At 37.3% G+C, this 26,892-nt stretch overlaps 1 protein-coding gene across 1 annotated transcript in view; it reads left to right on the top strand.

The window, feature by feature from the left end:
* The window catches only part of LOC138713515 (cuticle protein 6-like), a 115,903-nt gene that overhangs the window by 34,540 nt on the left and 54,471 nt on the right, over nucleotides 1-26,892 (top strand). The window lies entirely within an intron of this gene.

The raw sequence follows: 26,892 nt of genomic DNA, 5'->3' as shown, positions 1-26,892 counted from the left end.
TATGAAGTACATGTGTCATACAATAATTATTACAACCACCTACTGTCATTAGGCAAATTATATATTCTTCAATTGTATAACCATTCCTTTACATGTGCACGAAAAATTCTTGAACTGTCTTTTGATCGACATAATAAATTGTTTCTTTTTAAAAACAATACAGAAAAAACAAAGCTCCATTGTCATTTAACTGTACAATATATTAAAAAATATAATGATCAATATAATACATTGTTTTTTTTAACCAATAAAAAAGTAACTAAGCTCCATTGTCATTTAACTTGAAAACATATTAAACACAATATAATGATCAACATTCAAATTCAAATTCAAATTTATTTACAATTTACATTTGAATTGAATACATATGAGTAGATACCCGAAATGAGCATATGCTCGTGCTCGGGTACAGTCAAGTAGTCTACATAAATTTTACAGGGTTCAAATAATGATACTGATAATATAAATAATAGTAACAATAATAATAATAATAATAATAATAACAACAATAGAATAATCGTGAGAGAAATGATACAAAGATTGTAATACAAAATAATTCATTAATAATAATAATAATAATAATAATAATAATAATAATAATAATAATAATAAAATACATACAATTGTTTCTTTGTAAAAACACTAAAAGTAACTGAACTCCATTGTCATTTAACTTTAAAACATATTAAACAAAATATATGATATATGAATGAAACGAAATACTACTGTAGCCCTATACTGCTAATTTTCATTTTTTTTTTTTGTGGCTCTTGGAGATTATTGTTATTAACTAAAACGGATATATTTGGCTCTAAAGTAGAACAACTCAACAGTAATACTGAAACTAAAATGCATGTCTGTGATCCTAGACCTGGAGATATTTTTTGTCATATTCATTTTGGGGGGGGGGGGGGAAACTGCTCACAACAGTAAGTTGAGCCAACATAGATACAATACGCTTTGCAAATGTGCGCAGATTAGGGAATTGCTCCTCTGGTAGGTATTTAAAAAGATCTAATCCATTTTTTCCTAAACACGTTACTGGCGTGCTCGTTTGCATCTCTATATGGCTCTGCTGCTTGGGTAACATCAAATACAAATGGATTATTGAAGAGACACATCCCCTTGTCCATTGCAGTTATTTCTGAAAATCTTTCTCTGAAAGAGGACGCATCAAGTAGGCCTAATATGCACTCAGAGTTATAAATAAGCAAGTTAAGTTCCAGATACTTAATAAAATAATAAGTAACTAAACCCCGAAAATACAATAAACATATCTTGTTTTGTATATTTTCACAAATATTACGAAAATAGCTTTTAAATTGTAAATAAATACTTGTAAGATCATCGAAGTCCGCTTTATGCTTCCGATCAAAGTGGCGTTTAATATTGAAGCATTTATATGCGCAATTTTAAACCCGCATATTAAGCAGCAGACTTTTTTCTTTTTGTAAGTAACAAAAAATTATTTCTGAAACTGATGTCCCGAGATCGAAGCCATACCCGCCACTGAATGAAGCGTGTCTTTACGGAGCACCAGGCGGAGATGGTCGGTGGAGTGAGGCAAGGAGGCTTTGAGTGCAGTGGCCCTTCGGAGCCATTTTTCCCCATGGTTGTGCTAGACAATTCCCAGGTGAAAAATTAATCTCATTGCGTGAGTGCATTATATTACTTTTCTGTGAAAACAGAGGTTATACCAAATGGTTATAATTAGGGGGCGGATGTTGATGACCTAAAAATCTACTTAAAATGATCATTAAAATGCCCTTAAACTAATGGAAAAATGACAAGATTAAAATAAAATGACATTTAAATATTATTCACTATACTCACACCACAACTTCTTAAAAATTAATCACCTTTTTTCAATGACTACGCTGCAAATCTCGTAGAGAGGAGGCAACTTTCTGGAATTTGGAAAGATAAAGGAAAAGAACATGCAACAAAATGAAAGTTTTAAGGGAAAACTATAGATTTTAATGAGGGTTTATAATGTGTTTATAATCAGGGGTCGTCCATTTCAGTGTCTTCATTCTCCGTCTCCTCCTCCTTCCGCGCTTCACTTTTGTTACCAAATCTTCCAGATGAGGGAGTGTGAATGACAAAACAAATTGTGTGCGCAGCGTGCATTCTTGCAATCTTTGTGTTAAAAATACTGTGTTTTAGAGTAGACATTCCTTCCGAACCATATTGAGCACACAACGTCCTGTCCAGGACATGGTGTAAGTTCCCCCTCCCCTTCCAAACATAAATTCTAAAGACATCCTCGTACCCGACAAAAGAACAGTGACGGTCAAAGTTTTCACTTAAACTAAGCTGCTGTCAAGCATTTTATATTTCTTCCGTTCTGTGAAATGAAGCCTTCATTGGAATTAAGGATGGACTTTAGAGTCTGTTCCAAAATTCAAACTTCACTGTTATTCACTTATTCAGCAGGTAATTACTACTGACCTATTTGGTTAGACAATGATTTAACAGACGTATTGATAAAAAGGAAAGTAAAATGCATTTCAAATGATCTAAAAGTTCTTCAAAGTATTAAAAATGACCAAAAAATGCCGAAAAAATATAAAAATGACCTATTAATTCAAAAACCTCCAAAATGCAAAACATCCAATATAAGAAATTACTTTTTTAAGTTGATATTAACATAGAAAGGATTTCTATATTAATAGGCATCGTCCTAATGAGAAAAATAAGAAGATGATTTTTCATCAACACCCGCCCCCTAGTTATAATTAAATTGATGGCGTTCAGCGTGGCACAGCACGGACTGTAATGATCGTAGGAGTGTGAAGCCTCATTGCTGATTAAGCAATGCGCTCGCGAATTATTAAAAAATAGTTCTACGTCTTGCCATCAGGTGAAAATATGGCGCTGTAAGCAGTCAGAACGTGGTATGGGCGTAGGAAAAAGGCAAGAAAGATCAAACACATGAACACCTCGCGAGCCTGTTAGGTGAACAGTGACATCTGCACGTTATAGGGACCTGCTTGTGCAACGCATGATTCCAACTTTGTAAGAATGCAACTGTGACCACACCATTATTTTCATGCAAGATGGGACAACACTACATGCCGTTCGCCAGGTGAAAGATTTGCTGCAAGACACTTTCAGTAACGACCACATCATCTCTAGGCAATTTCAGATGTGTGATCTTCAAGATCACCCGATCTAAATCTATGTGACTTTTGGTTGTGGGGATATTTCAAAGATTGTGCCTATCAGGGACATATCTGGACTATGCCTCATCTAAAGGCTAGCATAGAACGACATGTCGCTCTGATTTCACGAGATATGCTGCGAGCAACGTCGTGTTACGGATGCAACATGTTGCTGAGGTGGGAGGCCATGTGGAACAGTATTTTTAAGCATAGTTCTTAATAAACGTGCCAAAACCACCGTTATGTGTTTGATCTTCCCTGCCTTTTTCCTGCGCTCATACTACGTTCTGACTGCTTACAACACCATATTTTCACCTGGTGGCAAGACTTGGAACTAATTTTTTGACATAATTCGCGAGCGCATTGCTTAATTAGCATATTTACAAGGTTTCACACTCCTACGATCATTACAATTCGTGCTGTGCCACGCTGAACACCGTCAGTTTAATTACAACCACATCATAGATATATACAGTAGGCCTTCTGGCAGAGGCGGCTTTTCAGGTGAATCAGTGAAGCACAACTTCGCATAGAAATTTAAAAAATTAAAAAGTTCGCTTTAGGTTCACTGTACATCGCAATGCGACTTATGTTATGATATTTATGTTTATATATGTTCAAAAATCGCGCCACGCTGAAGAATTAACGAACGTAGCGCCGGTGAATCCACTTCTTGCGTTGCGACTTTCTATTTCGCTTGCTTCGTAGCAACAAGACTCCGATACGTTTAAGTTCTGCGCTGGTGAAGGGAGCTCCGTTCTTATCCTGTTAGTGTCTCACTCAGTTGTGGTTACCATGGAAACGAGCCTAACCCCCCCCCCACCGCGCCCCCCCAACAACAGTTAGGATCTTGGCTTCGTGCAGACGTGAAATAGTAAAAGAGACGAATTCACAACGTTCCGCCAATCAACGACAAGGGGACAAATCAGAGTAGCCAACTCTAATAATGAAAATTACAGAAATTTAAAAGCGTATAATTAATTTCGCCCATAGGAAGTATATAACAAATGAATATGTCTGTAATTTTTAAAACTGGTTTGCTAAAGAAGCAAGCACGAGTCTTGAGGAAAGTGAAAATATAATATAAGAGGAATTGAAAAAAAAAAAAAAAAACTTGGTTGTTAGCGTTGTACTACTGTAGCCTATATACAAAGTTAAATTTTACCGCGGTTACGTGAGCGAGTGTGCATAAAGATCGAATTGTGATTAACTCATTAGTTTCTCGACTGTTCTTATTAGGCCTACATTAGATATTTTTAATTTAAGAGTAATATTCATAGAATCAGTGTGCTTTAGGAATTTAGTGCTGTTTATATTATCAGTAAATAGGAACTGTGTAATACTTGTGACATGGAACCACACAAAGATATTGTGTGTAGTGTTTTAGAAACTCAGTTTTCCCATTGGACTGATGAAGATAAGAAGGATGTGTTGGTTAAAGGAAGACCGACTCCTGTACTGGAAATAAACAAAACTAAAGTAAATCCATTTACTGGAAAAAGTTACACTAAACACTTCAACAATGCTTGGTATAGTGATAATTCATGGCTGTGTGGGAGTGCATATTTAAATAAATTATTCTTCTGGCCGTGCCTTCTCCTTGGCGTCAATAAACACAATTGGAATAAGGTAGGATTCTCAGATTTTTTTCAATATATCCCGTAGCCTTCGCAAGCACACGGATTCGGCGTAACACCTAAAATGTGCGCTAGGACTCAAGCGGCTTGAAAAAAATCTTAACACAATTGCCGATGTTCTGCATGAAAGTTCTAGGCTTTACATCGCACAGTTCAATGAAACTGTCAGATTAAACAGACTCATAATGCATATTGTTATTGATACAGTTCTGTATCTGAGTCAACAAGAGCTGGCCTTTCGTGGCCACGATGAAAGCGCTACTTCTTTGAATCGCGGCAATTTTAAAGAACTCCTTAATGTATTAATTTCAAGAAGTTCCCAGGAAATTCAAGATCACTATTCAAAAATCAAACATGTTTTTAGTGGTGAATCTAAAACAATTCAAAATGAAGTTATAGAATGTATTTCTGAACTGATAGATGAGCATTTAAGAACTGAGATAAAAGAATCAGATTTTTTTCTGTACAGCTGTCAAAAAAAAAAGTGGCCGCACTCGTGAACAGCGAATATTTTCAAAGTCCACTTCGGGTCGCGGCGATGTTACACGATGCATGTGCTTGTACAAGCAGTTCCGGAACTATGAAAGTGTTCCATGTCTGCGCCTCGTAGGCCAGCGGTAAAGTGCTTGTTTAAGGATTCAAAGGTTGTGGGTTCGGGCCTTCTTCAAGTTTTCATTTTATTTTTTAATCGTTCTTTAGCGATGTAAATGCTATTCATATTATCATTTATATTCAGTTATCGTTCTTTATGGATATCACGTTATTTATATTTTGTTATCGTTCTTTAGAGATATGAATAAAATTCAAGTCATCATTTGTATTCTGTTATCGTTTTATAACGATATGAATAACAATTATTATTATTGTATCTCCAATGGTGGTTAGCCCTATTTTACATATGTATGTTAGGGCTATAGTTTCATATACAAAAAAGATAAGCATAAAGAGAAATGGAAAAGAAAATTAAATTAGCTTACGCGATGTAAACAAAACATAAACAAACCGTAAATTAGGCATTGCGATTGCAAAATAAATATCAGGTATCAATTTGAAACATACAAAAACATTAACAACACACATACGTAACACTTCTATAACACAAATACGCAGCTTTCCGTACCATACATCATAAATTAATACACAATAGTCACACAAACACAATCAAACTATAATTACAAAATTGCGACGACATCAAGCATCACATAACTGACTCACATACATAACAAATCTAGCATCCGTTACAACACATACACTTCAACATAGTAACCACACTTTTAAAAGTTGCAAATTTGGCTCCAAGAAGAATAAATAGGACACTGTTACTAATTACTATTCTTCTACAATTTCTTAAATACATCTATAATAAGTCTGTGAAATTCCGATATGAATAATATTCACGTTTTTTATATTGTTATCGTTCTTTAGCGCTATAGATAATATTCAAGTTATCATTTATATTCTGTTTTCCTTCATTAGCATTATAAAATAATATTCAAGTTATTTATATTGTTATTGTTCTTTCGCAATATAAATAATCTGTATTTCATGTAAGTAATTATTATAACACAAATAACCATCTTTCTTTGTAAAATAGGTTATTTTATTTAGATAATTAAATAAGTATTATAGAATATCTTATATTAATTAAACAAACCGATATTTATCATTTATATTCTGTCATCGTTCTTTAGTGATACTGTATAAATAATATTCAAGTTATTTATATTGTAATCGATCTTTAGCCATGTAAATAACATAAATTTAATATTAGGTTTGGAAAAATCCAGTTGCATAATACTGGTATTAGTTTTTCTTTTTGTATTATTACATTATATTATCTTGAACCACAATAAAATGAAAAGGAGTAACGAGGAATTGAACCTGAGACGTTGACATCTAAATTTCGACGTTCGTCCGCTGAGCTACGAGGGCAAAAGTGTGGAAACATTTTCGGAAAAATTGGCCCAATCACACTCTAAGATTTTCTGATGATTCGTAGAAGCTAGTCCAGGATGCGGGGGGCAAAGGCTAATTAAGATTTCCCGGTCTCTGATCGGGTCAAACATCCTGATAGAATTAATATTTAACCCTTGCCGTGACTTTCGGTGAAGTCCGGAGGGCCCATTTAGTCAAATCCACTCTCCTCATCTCCACGCTTGGGCCCCCTGGAATTTAATAAGATGCGAAATAGATAGTGGTGTGCGGAAAGCAACGGGATGTTACCGCATTTAGACCTATCCTTCCCAAGAAAAACTGCAAACATGAACAAAGGAAGCTTTTAATAGAAGAAGAAGGATCTTCTGCGGACCTCTGGAAAAAGAACCAAGGAAGAGACTAGTGAAGTGCTTTGTGTGGAGTATGGCATTGTATGGGGAAGGAACATGGACATTACGACGAAATGAAGAGAAACGAATTGAAGCATTTGAAATGTGGATGTGGAGAAGAACGGTGCGTGTGAAGTGGACAGACAGAATAAGAAATAAAATTGTGTTAGAAAAAGTGAGTGAAGAAAGAATGATGCTGAAACTGATTAGAAAGAGAAAAAGGAATTGGTTGGGTCTCTGGTTGAAAAGAATAATAGACGACATTAGGATATGTGGATCATATGCGGAGACTAAGAGGAAGGCAGAAAATAGGAAATATTGGAGATTGCTGGGTTTGCAATGAAAGATCTGCCCATGGACAGAACACTTATGTATGTATGTTCAGAATGCCTGGAATATCGTGTCTAAGAAAGTCGCTATTTGCAAAGACTAGTCAATTCCATGCCCACTCGACTGCAAGATGATTGAGATAAGAGGATGATAGACTAAATATTGAATTGTGGCTTTTTGTTTTGCTTTTTGAACGCTTAATTGTTTGAATGTTTTAAGGCCGACGCCAGTAAATTTGTTTTGTTTATGCCACGAAAGATACTTTTATTGAGAATAAAATCTTTTTTCTTTCCATTTGCAGCCACAATATCATAATGATAAAGTCATGGCATAATATATTAATGAACCTGGTGTTAATTACTAAAATAATCGTAAAAGAGAAAGGAGCCATTATGTATAGTTTGTCTCTCTCAAAAACATAACAAAAAAGAACGTAAAAAGCACGAAGTTGTAGTCGAACGCAGGACCTCATGAATAAGAGGCCTGAACGCTACCATTACGCTATCGAATCACAGAGAGAATACTTCAATTATAACTGTAGATATCAGGCAACGTGGTCCAACAACATGTAACATCGCCTGTCTCCGAATTACAGCGAAGATACCCGAAGGGAACTTTGTTTCAGGAGAGCGGCCACTTTTTCTTTTGACAGCTGTACAAATCGATGACACAACCGATATTGCTCAAAAGTCACAGTGCTGCATCATAATAAGATTGCTAAATTCAGATGCTGAACTAGTAGAACGATTCTTAGGATTTTACGATGTGAGTTCAAATCGGTCGTCAGAAACATTATTCCAGCTGGTTGACTCAGTTTTAGAGCAATATGACTACAAATCAAAACTTGTTGGCCAGTGCTATGATGGAGCTAGCGTAATGGCTGGCCATTTAAATGGCCTGCAGAAGAAAGTTAAAGACGTTGCCCCCCAAGCTATTTTTGTACACTGCTTAGCTCATCGCCTGAACCTTGTTCTGAAACACAGTTGCAAACAAATACAAAAGTGTCGGATATTTTTTTCTAACATAAGCGGAATACCATAATTCTTCCACCACTCCGATAAGAGAACTTACTTACTGGATACGACTGTAGGAAGACGTATACCGACAGTGGTAGATACACGTTGGTCCTCCAATTCCAGACTTCTCCGAGTAATTGTTGAAAACTGGGACAATCTGAAATCCGTATTTGAAGAAATAATGGAAGACCCAGAATCTGATGAGACTGCAGTGTGCAAATATAATTGCTTGACATTTACTATTAACCTTATTAGGAAATACAGGTCCATTTCTAAGTTATATAATATTAAGATTATTAATTACAACTCAAATTGCATTGTCTTTCAGAGGGATATTTAAATAACATGAATGATTTTGAATATGAATTTTTTGCTTTGTGTTTCATGAATTTTTTGAGCTTACTACTATCCTTTTTGGTATTCTGCAGAAGAAGTCCTTAGATATCGCGTATTGCGCTGCAGCAATACAAAACACATGCAGTGTTGTCAGCAGCAAAAGAAGTGAGGATTCTTTTGCAAAAATATTTGAATGGCGCATGAAAAAGGTGACATCTCTGCAAGAAAGTACAAGAATCTAACAAAGGAGCAATTGTATGATAGTTATAAGATATTATATTACGAAATAATTGATAACATTCTAATGCAGATGAATATCAGGTTTCAAGATATAAACAAACTCAAATTTGTTGCTTTGATTGATACTTCAAAATTCGAAATGTATTCAAAAAAATTTCCGAATAGTGAGCTAAACTCATTACATGAACATTATCCAGCATTGTTCCCAAGAATGTCGCGTCTTAAAGCTGAACTTGAGTTGCTTTACTCTGACAGTCAGTACAAAAATGTCCCCATTCAAAATGTTGTTAAACTATTGCGGGAAAATGAAGTTCATAAAGATGTCTTTAGTGAAACATACAAGCTACTTTCACTAATTATGACAGTGCCATCAACAAGTGTGTCCGCGGAGAGAAGTTTTTCTTCCTTGAATCGAATTAAAAACTATTTGCGTAGTTCCATGTCACAACAAAGACTCTCGTCACTCGCAAATATTTCCATGCAGAAGGAAATTGTGAACAAAATTATGAAGAATCAACCTTTCCACGATGATGTGACCGATAAATTCGCTGCCATGAAGGAGAGAAGGATTCAATTTGTCTTCAAAAAATAGGTATGATTACGTATCACTGTTAATTTTTTTTATTATTGTGTTATTACTAGGCCTATCTTCATCATCATCATCATCATCATCATCATCAATGTCGCGTATTTTTAATAAACCGGCACTTAATATACGTAGGCTTATACATGATTTTTGTTATAAAATTAAAAGTCGACCTAACACTGCTTCATGTACTTTTTACGTCACGAGCCGCCACTGCCTTCTGGATGAAATTAGTTGATAAATATCCAAGAAAATAAAGATCTTGGCCTCTTTGCAACGAAACAAGTGAACATGTGAGATTAATATTTAGAACGCTTTATTGTGAAATGCGTAAGATATCGTGTTTTTATTTTGAAAATTATTACAAATACATAACATAAAACGATTTATTTTGATTTATTTATTTGTATTTGAAAATTATACATGTACGTTTTATTGCGAACTCGCTTTAATAGTAATTAATAGTACAATTATTGTTAGAATAAAGTGACAGTTCCATATTGGCCCTGTGTACTTGATTAAGCGTCTGATTGCCAGCATTTCCTCTCAAACTTTCCTCCATGTTTTTTAGTGGGTTATTTTACGACACTGTATCAACATCTCAGGTTATTTAGTGTCTTAATGAAATGCAGGTAATAATGCCGGTGAAATGAGTCCGGGGTCTAGCACCGATAATTACCCAGTATTTGCTCTTATTGGGTTAAGGGAAAACCCCGGAAAAACCTCAACTAGGTAACTTGCCTCGATCGGGATTCGAACCCAGGCCACCTGGTTTCGCGGTCAGACGCGCTAACCGTTACTCCACAGGTGTGCACTCCACCATGTTGGAATACTAAAAGATAGATAGATAGATAGTGAAATTTGAAGGGCGCGTCAGCATCAATGGCTATTTGCACCCATGCCTATTGTTTTTCTTTTTGTGTGGTGAAATTACATTATTGTATAACTAAAATTCACACTGACTAAAACTTTGACATATTAAAACACACTAATATTGGACGGACAAGGTGATATAAAATAACATTAAAACGAACACATAGTAGTCCCAAGATAATGTGAGACAATCATAAAATATAAAACAAACACTGCTACAAGAAATATGTGGCAATGTTTTATAACAACAATCATTAAAAATCGGATGTATAAGGTCCGAGTAATAAGGTGTATTAAAAGAAATGTAACTAAAATAATCTCCAGATGTAAAGGGTCTGGAGAAGAGATAACAATGGGCTAAAAGGACATTAAAACTTAGATCACCTTGTCGAGTTCCGTGTTACGTAAATACCTCAACACTGCGTTGGCACAATTAAATTCATTGCCAAGAGCATCACGTAACGTTGGACGTATTACACACTGGCGTCGAGGCAAATCATATTTGCGACAGTGGAGTAAAAAATGTTCCACCGTAAGAAGGGCATGACAAGTGTCACATTCCGGTGGAGGTTCGCCAGACAATAGGTGACCATGTGTCAAACGACAGTGACCAATCCTCAAGCGAGTAAGTATAACTTCATCTCGCCGTGACGCTCTTGATGACGAATCCCATTCTCGAACTGTATTTTTAATTGGTCGTAGTTTGTTACCCGCTTGTGCAGACCATTTTTCTTCCCAATCTCTCCGAATACAGTTCCTTATGTAAGTCATTACATCTTGCCACCTCTCTCGCCAGTATACCAGTGTGCCATTAAGAGCAGCGTCTCTGGCTCCAGAGTCTGCTGTCTCATTACCAGGAATTCCAACATGGCCTGGGACCTACACCACTCCAACATCGGAGCCCGAAGATAGGAGTGAGTGGAAGAGAACCTGGGTTTGTACAATGAGAGAATCATCGCAATAATATGATTGCAGAGACTGGATTGCACTCAAAGAGTCGGAGCAGATTAGAAATCTACCCCGAGGTTGTCGAATTAAAAATAACAAAGCTCTGTAAATAGCATAAAGTTCGGCAGTAAAAACACTGGTATACAAACTCAGTTTATATTTATAAACCTGCCCGTCGACAACGAAGGAGCAACCCACACGATCATTCACCCGGGATCCGTCAGTATAAATGATACTATTATAAGGAAGCTGAGATAAAATTTCGTAAAAGCGTTGTCTATAAATAAAATTGGGTGTAAAATTCTTAAGAGACTGGCTCAAACTTAAGTCGAATTTTGGACGATTCATAATCCATGGTGGTGTAGGCGGGTATTCTATTACCATTATATTCGGCAGCCTAATGTCCAGCTCTGAGAGTCCCTCCCGGAAACGGACGCCAGCTGGACGAGGTCGCCGTGGATCCCGTCTGTATCGGAAATCTAAAGCCATGGAATGAAAATGTTTGTATGTGTTGTGCTCAGGATGGGCTCGGAGCTTTACCCCATAGGAACACAACAACATATTACGTCTCTGATACAGTGATGGTTCCCAAGACTCGCAGTAGAGACTCTCTATCCGACTCGTTCGGAAAGCCCCTGTTGCAAGCCTTAGACCCTGATGATGGATGGGATCTAACATTTTCAATTTCGACTTATTTGCCGAGCCATAAATAAAACTACCATAATCCAATTTTGAGCGTACAACAGCACGATAGATACGTAAAAGAGTTTTGCGGTCTGCACCCCAATGTACCCCTGACAGAATGCGTAAGATATTCAAAGATTTTTCACAGCGCCGCCTTAAATCCCGTATGTGTGCCTCCCAACTTAATTTAGAATCAAATATTAAGCCCAGAAATTTTGCAGTGTCTGTATAGTGTAACTCTACTCCGTTGAGACGTAACTCCGGGTGTGGGTGAAGTCCACGGGAGTTAACAAAGTGGATGCATTGCGTCTTTGCAGTAGAGAATTTGAACCCATTGCATATAGCCCATTCAGACAAAGTGTTGATGGCTAGCTGCAGTTGTCTCCCAATGGATGGGAGATATCGTGAGCTGTAATACAAACTAAAGTCGTCAACATAAAGAAGAGGTGTTACGTGAAGACTTATGTTAGCAGCTATAACATTAATCGCAATGGAGAACAAAAGAACACTCAGTACAGACCCCTGCGGAACGCCATTTTCCTGTAAATGTTCACTGGAAAGTGTGGTACCTATTCGTACACGAAAATACCTCTCTGCCAAAAAATTGGCCAGGAAAGTAGGTAGACTTCCCCTTAGACCCCAGTTGTGGATAGTGCGTAGGATCCCATAACGCCATGTTGTGTCGTAAGCTTTCTCAAGATCAAAGAAGATTGCTACCAAGTGCTCCTTCTTGAGGAAGGCGTCTCTAATGGCTCCTTCCAGCCGAACAAGGTGATCTGCGGTTGATCGGCGCTTACGAAAACCACACTGGATCTTAGACAAGAGGTTTTCTGATTCCAGGAACCACATTAGGCGATTAATAACCATTCTCTCCATAACTTTACACACGCAGCTGGTGAGACAGATAGGCCTGTAACTATTAGGTAGGGATGGGTCCTTTCCTGGTTTCTGCACAGGAACTACAATGGCTTTATGCCATTGAGATGGAAAGGATTTTTCTGTCCAGATTCTATTATATAAAGAGAGAAGATATATCTTCCCAGCTGGTGGTAAATTTCGGAGCATTTGATTATGAATATTATCTGGGCCAGGAGATGTGTCAGGGGATTTGTCTAGTGCTGACTGTAATTCCTGTAACGTGAACGGAGTATTATAGTTTTCTGTGTTATCAGATATAAACGAGATGTCATTTCGTTCTGCAGCCTCTTTAATTCTTAAAAATCTAGGTTCATAATGGACTGAGCTACTGATATGCGTGAATGATGTAACAAGGAGCTCAGCCATATCCAAATGATTGGTTATCATATTGCCATTATGTACTAGACCCGGAATAGCAGAATTACGTCTTCCCATTATCCTACGGACTTTTCCCCATACGGTTGTGGCTGGGACATTCTTTTTCAGTGAAGAGACATATTTCGTCCAGGACACCTTCTTAGCTTCGCAAATGGTGCGGCGAGCTTTGGCACGGAAGCGTTTGAATTGGATGAAGTTCTCTTCCGTTGGATGCCTTTGAAAGAGTCGTAGAGCTCCTTTACGGGCCAGGATAGCGTCTCTACACCCCTCTGTCCACCAAGGTACAGGGACACGTCTTGGTGTTGATGAGGAACGAGGTACATGTAGTTCTGCTGCCCGTATGATATTTGTACAGAAGTGCTCTATGATTAAGTCGACATCGTCATTTTCATTGTCATTAAACGAAAGGGACTCGGCAAATCCAGTCCAATCCGCCTTTTTTATAACCCAGTTAGGCCAGCGCGACTCCGTGGGACATGATACAGAGAGACGAAGTCGGATAGGAAAATGGTCACTTCCATGGAGATCATCGATGACTGACCACTCCATGTGCGCCGACAGAACTGGGCTACAAATGGACAGATCTATCATGGAGTAGGTGCCGTGGGCGAGAGAAAGATGTGTGGCTGCTCCTGTATTAAGAGTAATGAGATTAAGACGAGTACAAATCTCCATTATTACATGCCCTCTGTCATTGTCATTCATCGAACCCCAGCGGTGATGGGAGGCATTAAAATCTCCCACCAAGAGAAATGGGGCGGGGAGCTGATCTACAAAAAACTGTAATTCACGTATCGTTAATTCGAAGTCGGGTGGTAGATATACGCAAGCTATTGTAAATTCTATGGTAGGCAGGTGTATTCGGATTACTATATTCTGAATGGTGCTTTGAATGTTAATTGCAGAGGACATGATACTATTTTTCACCAAGATAGCACATCCTCCATTGGCCCTGACTCCAGCCAGGTGATCGTGCCGGTGAACCCTGTAACCACGAATGGATAGGGAACGTTCAGGCCGAAGGTGTGTCTCTTAGAGACATAGAATAGCGGGTTCTTCTTCATCATAGATTAGCTGCTGTAATTCTGCATATCGGCTGCGAACTCCGTTCACATTCCACTGAATTATGTCGTTACGCATCAAAAAATTTTAGATTATGGTGGTTTCACGGGAGATTTTCTCTTTTTCTTATCACCAGAGCTGCATTGTCTCGACTGCTTATTTCGCTGCTGTGGGGATTCACTTTCTGACCTTCGTTCTCCCGACCTGGAGCGAGAGCGGGGCGTCTCGTCTGATCGGGGACTTCGACGACGTGGTTTTCTCTCCGCCGTGGAACCGGTAGATTTTGTCGTCGATACACTGGTCTTTGGACTGTATGGTCTGATAGTAAGCCCACAGCTATCATCATCAGGCTCTGCTGTTTGAGTGGCAGCATCGACATAAGTTTTAGTAGATATCTCTACTCTTGACGGGTGTCGTCCAGAGGTGGCGTTTGCGTGGAGGCATCACATCCCTTAAGACCTTTATGGACTACTGACGCATATGTTGTGGTCGACTTTTTCTTCTGGTCGTCATAATACCGCTTACGTGCTTCGAAAAATGTTATGTTATCTCTGACACGAAGTTCTTGGATATCCTTCTCTTCTATGTATCTCGGACATTCTTTAGAACTAGAAGCGTGGTCCCCATTGCAATTTACACAGTGCACACTGTGAGGACACGGGGAATCCCCATGATCGCCCTCACCGCACTTTGCACATACGATATTATTTGTACATCTCTGTTGTGTATGACCGAATCGCTGGCACCGGAAGCACCGCATAGGATTCGGTACATATGCACGAACAGGGACACGCTCGTAGCCTATGAGAATGAACTCCGGGAGAGATGAGACTTCAAAGGTCAAGAATATGGTCCGAAGTGGAACAGTCTGTCCATCCCGCTTACCTAAAAGACGGTAGGCCTTGGAAACAGACTGCTCCGCCAGCTCCAGTTGGATTTCTTCATCGGACAGACCTTCTAAAGAGCTCGTAGTAATCACTCCTCTCGTGGTGTTGAGAGAAGAGTGACGCTCAACTTTAATGGGATAAGAACCAAGTAACTTCGCTTTCAGAAGGGTCTCACTTTGCTTAGGACTTAAAGTTTCAACTAGAAGACTTCCATTTCGAAGGCGAGTAGCATTTCTAACCTTACCAATCATTGCGTCGAGAGCGCGTTTGATATAGAAGGGACTCATATCTTTCATCGTCTTTTCATTCCCGTCAATAGTTAGACTCACAAATCTCGGAGGCGGCATTTTCACTGTAATTTTATCCGGGTCCAAATCCATGTTGTCATTCAATTGCACTTTTTGTTTCTTCGGTAATGAAGAGGGAGGAGGAGAGCGCGAAGACATTTTGAACTGGCCCCCCCTACGGAACCGTCGGCGTCAGCCTGCCACCGGGGGGGCGAAGGAAAAAGACACCAAGATATTCTTCGCGGTCTGTGCCGGCCGTGGGGACCCCCCCACAGCCCGATCCCAAGCAACCCACTTCACGCAAGTTACCCTTCAAACTGGTCATTACATACCTAACGGCAAGTTCTGCACCAGAGGCGTGTCGCAGTTTTATGCCCCTACCACGGGAATAACCGCCCGTGGCTCCCCACTCTACACTGAACACAACCGCCAGACTACTGCGGCTAACTCCGACCTACCCTCCCAAAGCCGGAGCAATCCGAGAGCGCACGCAGCTTCAGGGGACTTGTGGTTGATTACACTGCGACACCCATCAGTCAGCGGTAACACGTCGCAGCGACATATCCGTCCCGGCGAGCGGAGTCGGTCACCGGGACGTCTAAATCGCCCCGGGCCCCCTGGGGGGCTCTACGTGAGTGTACTTGACCTCTGGTCCGGGTTCGGCACCTAAACTTGCATATAGGGACAGTATGAAGGGTCCACTATTGCTTCGTTGCTGGGCGCCCTGTCGGGCCACACAAGTTGGAAGTCGCGCTCGAAACCGTGGGACAGGACCACGGAGATAGTAAAGATACCCGCTGGTGAGACGGGAGTTATAAACCTAAGAACCTTAACCTAATAATGAATATAATGAACTAGAAGAGGAAGAATAATGTAGCCTCACCAGGCATTAACAAATCCCGTCGTGGTGGCGGACGTGGCGAACACTAACAGCGGGGATGGAGAGGTGAATATGGCTGTGATGATGTGGTGGGCGTTCCGCATGCAATGGTGGCCGGCGGAGAGAAATAGAGTGATCAAAAAGACGAGAGAACGAAAAGGTTTGGTTGGTGATAACACGAAAAATGATCGAAAAGAAGAGCACGAGGGCCACCATTGCACCCCCCGTCACCAACTTGGAGGAACCCACCTCGACCGGTGGAATACTAAAACAACTGAACTCATTGGAAATAAAAAAACTATCATTTACTGTTTTCAGCAGCATAAAACCACACTCTAGTATATACAGTCACGAAGCTTGAGTTGTTGAGGGTACTAGGAACAATAGATTGTGCCGGTACTATTTCGCATTGTCTGTGCTGAGGCGATAGTGGCGATCCTAGTGGTTAGGAACTATCTCTGGTTGCATGTTCCCTACGTACTGAGCTTCGTGACTGTATATACTAGACCAGTGATGTCAAAGCAAGCGCATTTTTCTGACCTTGACGTCGTGCGCGGGCATCAAGCGCTAAGTATGGAAAGGGAAAGGGTTGTGTATATGAATAAGCAGCCTGTTGGATTAAGAAAACTGTGGTGCACAAACTTCAGACGGAACGTGAAATTTTATGTCGTTATTTTTATATGGCTTCTTTCTGTTTGATGTTATCTATATTGTCTGTAAAACAAAAGTACTAATATCAATTTCTTAAAATTGCAGTTGTGTTTTAAATGTTAACATAATAAAGAGTTAAGAAGGAATATTCACGTAAGTTTCATAACAGTACAACTATACTGTACTAAATGGATGAAACACATCATTCATAAAGAAAGTGATATCCCAAAAAAGATTGAGTATGACATGATAAGTTGGAATGTATATTGATGGTACCTTTAGCCTTATAAAAGTAATCAATAAACCAATCAAAACAATATTACAGTACAAAGCAAAGTTACCTACGTGCTGTATATGTTTTAAGTGTAACTAATATTCCATAACAAAACCCTTATCGAATTATGCTTTTAAGGTGATAATTGGTGAGCAACTTCCTGTCATCAGAATATTAAATTATTTTCTCGAAATGTGCTAAAGCTATAGAGCTGACATTTTTACAACACATGGGCACGTATTTTTTGCTTATTATGTAACAGTAGTTGCTTTGTTAATTCATTTCCTTACAAACAATTTCCATGCGAATATTTTCAAAATTTTCAATACACTATCTTCAGTAACACGTATTTACGGTATATTAGATTTACGAAAACATTCTGTAAGGCTACTAAATAAATAGGCCTATATCTGAAAATTTCACTTTTCTATAAAAAAGTTAACGACAGGGGGATCATCGTGCTAACCACACGATACCTCCATTCTAGTTGGATGATCGTCCACCTCTGCTTCGGCATGTGGGTGTGAGGCCAGCAGCCGGCTGGTCGGTCTAGGCCCTTCGCGGGCTGTAGCGCCACGGATTATTATTATTATTATTATTATTATTATTATTATTAGGGGTCTATTATTATTATTATTATTATTATTATTATTATTATTATTAAAAAAGTTGAGAAAGTATTTCTTTTGAATAAAAAAATCAAACTTGTGAAAAATGAACATTAAAATTAAAACTTACATTCTTATAATGCACTTATACTTCTCAGACAATCTAAAAATTAACATGGATACAGTTTTAATAAGTTCTCTTCCCTTTATCCATTGAATCAGTGCTGGCCATCCCTCAATATAGCTTGACCAAGCGGTATATACTACCTCTTTCGTCTGTCTCTTTCCTTTCCGCTGCCAAGCGCTCAGGCTCTCCTGGGCTCTAAAGCGCGCGCTTGCACCTGTGGGCATCAATTGACATGACTGTACTAGACTGTGATAAAACTATCAGTGTAGTTCGAATGTCATTGTTCAATTGAGCATCAGTAAACTTAGTGACTGGCTGAAAAATGTTAGCGTGAATTATCACTGGAAAATAAAGAAGCGCAATGCAAAAGAATCCCGAATCCTAGACTCCAACTTACACATGGTATTTGGGTGCTGGTTTCGTGATCAAGGAACTCACCTAGTTCATATCCACATGATGCGCTCAAGATGAGTCACGTACGGCCACGACGAGAGTGATGACCACCCCTGGGCGTTTATATTGTGGGTTTAGCGGGAGCTGCAGCGGCGCGGTATCAGCCACAATCATGTATACAGAGAATGAGCGTGATAATTACAGACCCCACAATCTGACAGGCGAGAAGAGGCTACTCAACAATACTGCTAGTAGTTTGCGTTAGACCACACACGATGATAAATGAAATACAAAAACAAGTAATGAACACAATAGAACCTTGCCCATCCAAATTAATTGGGACCCTAACCTGTTCGAAATGCTCGGATTGTGAGAAATTTTATTTCCCAATATATATTTCTCTGTATTGTAATTTTTAACATCTTATAATGCTTGTTATACGATGTTGTGACTAATTAGACATCTTGTTATTTATTCAAAACCATTTGTAAAAATTTCGACCGAAACCAAGGGGAAGAGTATTACCAGGATGAAAAAAAAAGTTCAAAAATAAAAAAGTAAGAATAGAAGATAAAGAAGGAAACATAAGGAAACAGAGAGAAAAATTATAAGAAAAATAAACTAGAAAATAAATGAGGCACTCAGAAGCAAAGTAGTACAAGTGACATTTTTTAAGAAGTGAGATAAGTGCATATTCTAAATCTTTAATGTCACTTCTGTTCAGAGAAAAAGTAATTATTTTTTATTATTTATTTATTTTATTGCTAGTAAGTTTGAAATGAATACAAATTAACAAAATGAAAGATAAACGAGCCCACTCCTGAATGAGTAAGACTCGTGCTCAGGAGGGGATTCAAATACAAACAAAAATAAAATGAAAATTGAGGGTGAATACAGATTAAAAAGTGTTTAATATGTTTAAACTCAAACTATAAGTCCAATACAAATATTTTTATTTTTGTATTAAATTTGGAGAGGATTCGTGGTTAAAAAAATATTACAATAAAATTTGTTTAATAATCTGGGACCTTGGCTCATGCCATGATAAAAAGTTTTACATTTGGGTTCAGACAAACGCAGAGAATTCTTTTTTTTAGTTCTATATTTATGTGTTCAAAGTTATTAAGATTTCTGTGAAAATATTTTAAGAAAATAAAATAATAAATTTGTTTAATGTTGAAAACTTTGAAATGTTTAAACAACAATTCATTTGGGTAATCTTTCTGCTTTTCTAAACAAATTTTTAATACTTTTTTGTGCAGTAAAATTAACGGATATAGGTTGGATTTATAACTTCCACCCCAACCTATAATACCATAGGATAAATATAGATTGAAATAATGCTAAATAAATTATACGTAAACAATTAATTGACAAAATATTTCTTAGAACAACAAAGTAATATAATGTTTACGTAATTTATTACAAATAAAATGAATATGATTATTCCATTTTAAATGATTATCAATAATAATTATTCTTTTAGTAGGTTATTTTACGACGCTTTATCAACATCTCTGGTTATTTAGCGTCTGAATGAGATGAAGGCGATAATGCCGGTGAAATGAATCTGGGGTCCAACACCGAAAGTTACCCAGCATTTGCTCATATTGGGTTGAGGGAAAACCTCGGAAAAAACCTCAACCAGGTAACTTGCCCCGACCGGGAATCGAACCCGGGCCACCTGGTTTCGTGGCCAGACGCGCTAACAGTTACTCCACAGGTGGACTCAATAATTATACCTAAGTATTTAACCTCATTAACTTCATTAATAACTGAACAATTGCAATTTATATCGGAACAATCAAAATTATGCATTTTAATTTTTAGTGTAGATGAATTAGGTTTATTTAAAGAAAATGGGATAGCTATGATTTTATTTGTATTAATTACAAGTGAATTTAAATCAAACAATTTTTTGATTAATTTTAAGCAGCAATTTGCATTATAATAAGCATCAGTCAAAGTTTTTCCACTAAAAAGTAAAACAGTATCATCAGTATACGAATATAAATAACCTTCATATTCTTTAAGGTCTATCACTGAAAGGTCATTACTATATATTAAAAATAAAATCCGTCCAAGGACTGTTCCTTGCGGAAATCCTATTTTAATTTTAATAAATTCACTTAATTCACTACCAATTTTAGTAGCATGAACTCTATATAAGTAATATAAGTGCACTTCCAGTCAGAGCTGTTCCCTGTTGGCCTAACACTTGTATTACAATGCATACAGAATTTTGATTGAGAAGCAAACTAATACAAGTGCGTTGCTTATATATTATTGTTGCGTTTCTCCTGTTTAAGACTAATTCATTTGCCATAATGGAGAGAGGTAATATAATACAGCGCTGACTTTTCGAAACATCTTCGTGGAAGTCCTGCACATATTGTGCTGGACCAACTATACAGTGATCCAATAAAGATAACTTTTGTTAAGTGGAACAACTTGCAAGAGCTGAAGAATTCATCCCCCCATACACCACTCTTTCTTTGATGACCTGAAGCATGAGGAGGGGCCTATAATAAGGACTGCAGGACGTGGACGTGGAAGAGGACATGGAAGAGAAAGTTCAAGGAATGCTCGCGGTAGAAGACCTACAGATGCACTTCATGACAGAAACACAGATGTTGCAGCAGAGAGAGATGTGACTTATTCAGATGAGGCTAGTGACGTAATGAATAGCGACTAGAGCTAAAGTTCATTGAAAATTAAAAATATTCTTAACCCACTTCTTTCAGTTATATAGACACATTTTGTGTCATAATATGCTGTTAAGACAGGAATGTTTAAATGTTGTAAGCAATATTCTTGTTCTTCTTTTAAATAATATACAAATAGTGAAAACCCTTGCATTTATATTACTTCTCCACAAAAATATTTCCGTGGTAAAATAATACGAGTGAGTTTAGGACCCAATTTTACCTCAACTGTTTTAGAATAGATAATTTCTATTTAGAAGTTTAAAAATATAGGTACCAACTTATACAAATGTAAATTTACAGCAAGATAGTCCTGTAACAGATTTTTTAATTTCCTTTTCAACTTACAAATCATTTGTCTCAAAACTTACTAAATGTCACTTGTGTCACTTTGCTTCTGAGTGGCTCAAGTAAAAAGAAGTAAAGTAACGAGAAAGGGGGCAGAATGAGAAGTAAGGAAGAGGAAAAGGTGAGAAAGGCAGCAAAATAAAAGAGACCAAGGACGCAAAGAAGAACAAAGAATAAAATAAAGAAAATAAGGGCGTTGAAAGGTAGAGAAAGCTCAAATAACACGAGGAGGATAGAGAGGAGGAAAATAACATGGTAGTTGGTTCCTAACGATCTGCTTATGACAGTGAAATCATTGGCAGTCTCACTTTCCAGTACTTGGAAGTGATGTTACTTTCTTAACTGTATAAAATCTGCGTAGATGTTCTCGGTCCATGGGAAATTCGTTATTGTAAAGAATGCAATTTGGTTAGGTGTAGATGTTCAGCCGATTAGGCCTAAATGCTTTGACAGTTAAGACCGTGGAAAATAATATGGAGTAATAATAATATTCATTTATTCATAGTGTTCTGCCCAAGGGCAGGTCTTTCACTGCAAACCCAGCATTCTCCAATATTTCATATTTTCTACTTTCCTCTTAGCCTCCGCATATGATCCATACATCTTAATAATAATAAAATGATAGACAATAAGGAAAATGAGAGATAGGATAACAATTTAGAGGCAGACTTTTGGGTATTCCACCGTGTCCTGCAATTTAACATTTTCAACAACGTTTCGGAACTACATACAAACAGTTTCCATCTTAAGGGCAGATAGGTATGAACATAAGGGTCATTGCCGAGAGTACTATAGTATCTTCTTTCTCAAAGACAACCGACACGTTTTTCTGAAATATACTGTTTTTCGAAGGTTTGGAGTTTTTAAAAATTCTAACCGTTTCTTGTCTAATTTCTTCCGGTTTCTTTTGGAATATATTCCATAGATAAGTAAAATAGCGTGTGGATCTAGTGGGGAATCGCTCAATTCAAAACCGTTCTTTTGACAGGGATTTTTTATTATTATAATATAATTTATGGAATTTTTATTTGTCTATCGCCGGTTATTTAACCACCCTTTGTACAATTTGCATGGATTATCCGATCAATAAGAGACCAGTCTTCTACAAACAAACGATTAGGGAGAGATGTATGAATTTAATTAAGATTACGTCAAATTGAATCTAAATTTCTACGTGCGAAATATATTCTCTTTCAATAAGGCAAAACTAGTACCCCAGTAGATTCTCTGTGAAGAAAACGATTTTATATTTTGATGTAATTATAAGAACTTTGATCTCGTGTTCGTATTAGGCGTACGGCATCTGGAAATGAAAGAGAACACGACAATTTCTCTTTTTGAAAGGGGAAGTTCAAATTTTATAATTTTACTGTGTATTTCCTCTCCATATAGACTGATATATATATAAATATATATATATATATATATATATATATATATATATATATATAGGCTTTTCACGATGGATGTGATCAGAAATAGATTCAGATATAACGAGCGCAACAGAGAAGGCGACCCTCTGGTCATTTCTATCTCCCCCGATGATAAAATTATGCATTTACGATACGTTGGAAATGTTAAGTTCCAGAACATCGTGAATTACCCAAAGTCCATTTCAGATCACATTCCCCGTGGAAGTCTAAAAATAGTGCTGTTGATCGATTCACATGCTCCGAACTAAGTGCCGTTCTACATCATTTAGTAACAATGTTTCCTGCATCACTAAACACGAAAAAAAAAAAAAATTTTCGGTCAAGCTGTTCTCCACGAGCGTTCAATTAAAATACATACGTTTCACTGAGTTTACCTCTCAAATTCTCATATGACAATGGAGTTTACACTTTTCACAAATCACAGAAATATGATTTTTTTTCTTTATCAAACTAAACACACAACCTTCATATACAAACTCAGTACAGAAACTGCAACAGCAAAACTAGAGTGGTCCAAACAGAAGACTGGCTCATATTGTAATCCAATTACCAGATTTTAGAAAAAGAAGAAGGTAGTTACGCTCTCACTTGCACACAGTGTAGACATGGCTATTTTATAAGGGAAAAGTATGTATTTCATATGCTAGGCAGACGAGCTGACAAGTTGGAAGTTTTCTTGGAAAACCATAAAACTTAATAAGGGTTTCGTATTGTGTTTCAACTTTCAATAGAGGTAGACTAGGTCACTGTCCTCATATATCCATCTCTTTCTGAAGTGTTTGTGCAAAGATTTTCCCTACGCTACTTCCTTTACAGTTAGAAAATAACAGTACTATTGTGCTTTTAAGTAAGGAATTTCCGAGAGAGATATATTTTCCAAATTTTCAGTATGAGTTTGTATTAACAAAATAATAATTAATATCAACTACAACCGATTAATTTTAATCGACTCGATTATTCGATTAAATATTTTGATCGATTAATCTTACAACAGAAATTGTCGAAAAAACGTATATAATAAAAATTCTTACTGTTAGTAAAACGCCATTCTTCAAATACAGAAGATATGCAGAGACTTGAAGAGTTTCTTTTTTTTTATTTTATATTTATACTGGTTGCAGTGCATTACAATGTTGAATGACAGTATTGACCTGTAGTCATTTAGCTGTCATTCATTTGTCAACATACAATTTTGTACACAGGTCTACTTATATTTCACTCACATATTTTAAAATGTATTTTGTATTTCTTTTATTTCCCTCATTCACTTTTCCCGTATTTTCCAAAATATGTTGCTAAGAACTGAAGAAAAAGTTGATGAGAGGGAGCAAAGTGGAAGTATGAGATTGTTTCAGACCGGAGACTGAGAAGTGAATAAAGAAGAGGTCAATAGGGAAGAGAAATAAGAGGAATAAATAGACCTATAGAAGTAGGTCTATGAGATACAAAAATGAGAAACAAGAAAGAAAAAAGTTATGAGCAAGGGACGAGGACGAATACAGTAGTGGAAGAGGACAGAAGAAATAAGGACAAAATATAGCAAGAATGAGACATACACTGAGACCTAGAAGAAGATAAATGAGTCGGTTTTTTTTTTATAAATCCCTTAAGTCACGAAATACAAAGATTTGGGGAAACAGAAAAAAACTGTTTAAAAGAAATGTATGACTTAAGAATTGGAATATTTGAAATGGGAAATGTTGGTAAAAACATAAGGAATATTTCTATATGCAAAATAATATTTTAAAATAGAATATGATTCAATATTCACATTTGAAAATGTTTGACTTATGAGGTTTCTGAAAATCTGGTAAAGATTTAACAAAACAACCTTCCCAGATTGCATGCGTACGCGCATGGGAAATTCAACAGTGTAGATGCAGCTTTATGGGCCTCCTCCACGAAACCTAATTTTCAAGCGCATGTCTCAACAGAAGTACCGTTTGTGATATTTTATACAAAATATATAGAGTGTTAAAAAGTACCTAATATTTTAGGAGGTGCTAGTATGCATCAAAACAAGACAATAATGTCTAATAAACATAGGTCCTACAACACATACCTTCTGACATCTGAATACTTCTTCATAGGAGGTGCTCAATGTGACGTCCATTCATGCAATGCATTCCTCTGTCCTTCGGCGTAAGGAATCATGCACTTTTTGAAATTTGTTTTAATATGTTAATAAGAAATTCCTGATAAGGATCCTCAGTTAATCTCTGTGGTAACACATATGGCCCTATTAATCTATCACCAAGAACGCCTGCCCATAAGTTGATTGAGAATCGGTGCTGATGCCTTGTTTCTTCAACTGCATTGGGAGTTTCATCAGCCTACACGTGCTGATTACGAAAATTCACAAGACCATCTATGCTGAACCCCGCTCATATCCTCAACCAGACTTTTGTTTTCAGTATTCCTTGCGACGTATCAGTATTCCATGCCAGGGGTGTCAACTACGGTATGATTATATGGTAGTCTGCTGTATTGTAGGGCAGAAAATGCATTGCCATGAATGGACGTCACATTGAGCACCTTCTATGAACAAGTGTTCAGATCTCAGAAAGTATGTGTCGTAGGATACAGGTTTATTAGATATTACTTTCTTGTTTTGATTCATAGTATCACCTCCTAAAATAATGGATACTTTTTTACACCCTGTATATATAGAAAAAAGAATTATCAATAATCTCAATTTTGTTAATTTCACTTATGGGGTTTCTCAAAAAAACTGATTCAAATGTAAGTAGGCCTAAAACAAGACGAAACCGCAGATGAAGGCACAGAAAGAGCAGGCACTACAAGGAAAAAGGAAAAGAGTAAGAAATGAAAGGATAAAGAGACACAGAATATAAAAGGGAAAAACAAAGAAGAAGAAAGAACGAAAACAAAGAACTAAGGAAGACAGACCATAAAAATTAAGTGGCTGAACTAATATGAAAGAAAGCACAAAATACAAAACAATGAGGTAGAATAGAATTAGATGAAGAATGAAGAGTACGCGGAGGGAAAAACAAGATATTCCACGCAAATGACGGACACTGGGTGACAACCCGGATGCTCTGAAATGTAGCGAGCGAGGCCTTCCAACTGCAAGGCCGCGCCGCGGGCCAGGCCTGACCTCACTGGCTGCTACACTTTCAACGGAGAGCATAGGCTAAAAATATTTCAACACACATACTTTTTAGAACAGTAGAAATCTTCATTACAGCTAGAGTGACCAGACGTCCTCTTTTGTCTGGACATATCCTCCCTTTTAGGCCTTTGTCCGGGGTCAGGGCGGATTTTTAAAAAATTCAAGAAATGTCCTTTTCGTAACTTGTATGCCTGATATTTTTAAATTATCTCATTTGACGCTATTTTCTAGTAATTTGCCTCTAGGTGGCAGCAGCATCAACGAAATATACCCTTTGCCAATGATCATAACTCTGTTTGCTCCTCCTTGTTATTGTAATTGCCAACGAGCTAGAAGAGAACTCTTGATAGTTGCTCACAGATAGCTAGAAAACGACGAGAGATCGAGATGCGAATGTGTCATTTTACAAATACCTCCTGAGCAAACCCAAGTTATTGCAACAAATTGAAACTTCAGAAGAGTATCTGCAACAGGATTAAATATGGAGGGTATGGGGAAATATAACAATAATCCTCTTTTCATGTCTTATTTTATCTACCGTACTTTAAATTTATACATCCGAAACAAAGTAATATTAAATTCATATTTTGTGCTGCCTTTTTATGTATTTTGATAATAATTAGAGTTCCCCTTGGCTTTCATATGTGGCTAACTGTAAAATGATTTT

The sequence above is a fragment of the Periplaneta americana genome, chromosome 14 (genome assembly GCF_040183065.1).
Source record: "Periplaneta americana isolate PAMFEO1 chromosome 14, P.americana_PAMFEO1_priV1, whole genome shotgun sequence".
Taxonomy (NCBI): Eukaryota; Metazoa; Arthropoda; class Insecta; order Blattodea; family Blattidae; genus Periplaneta; species Periplaneta americana.
This window is presented reverse-complemented; position numbering and strand designations above follow the sequence as displayed.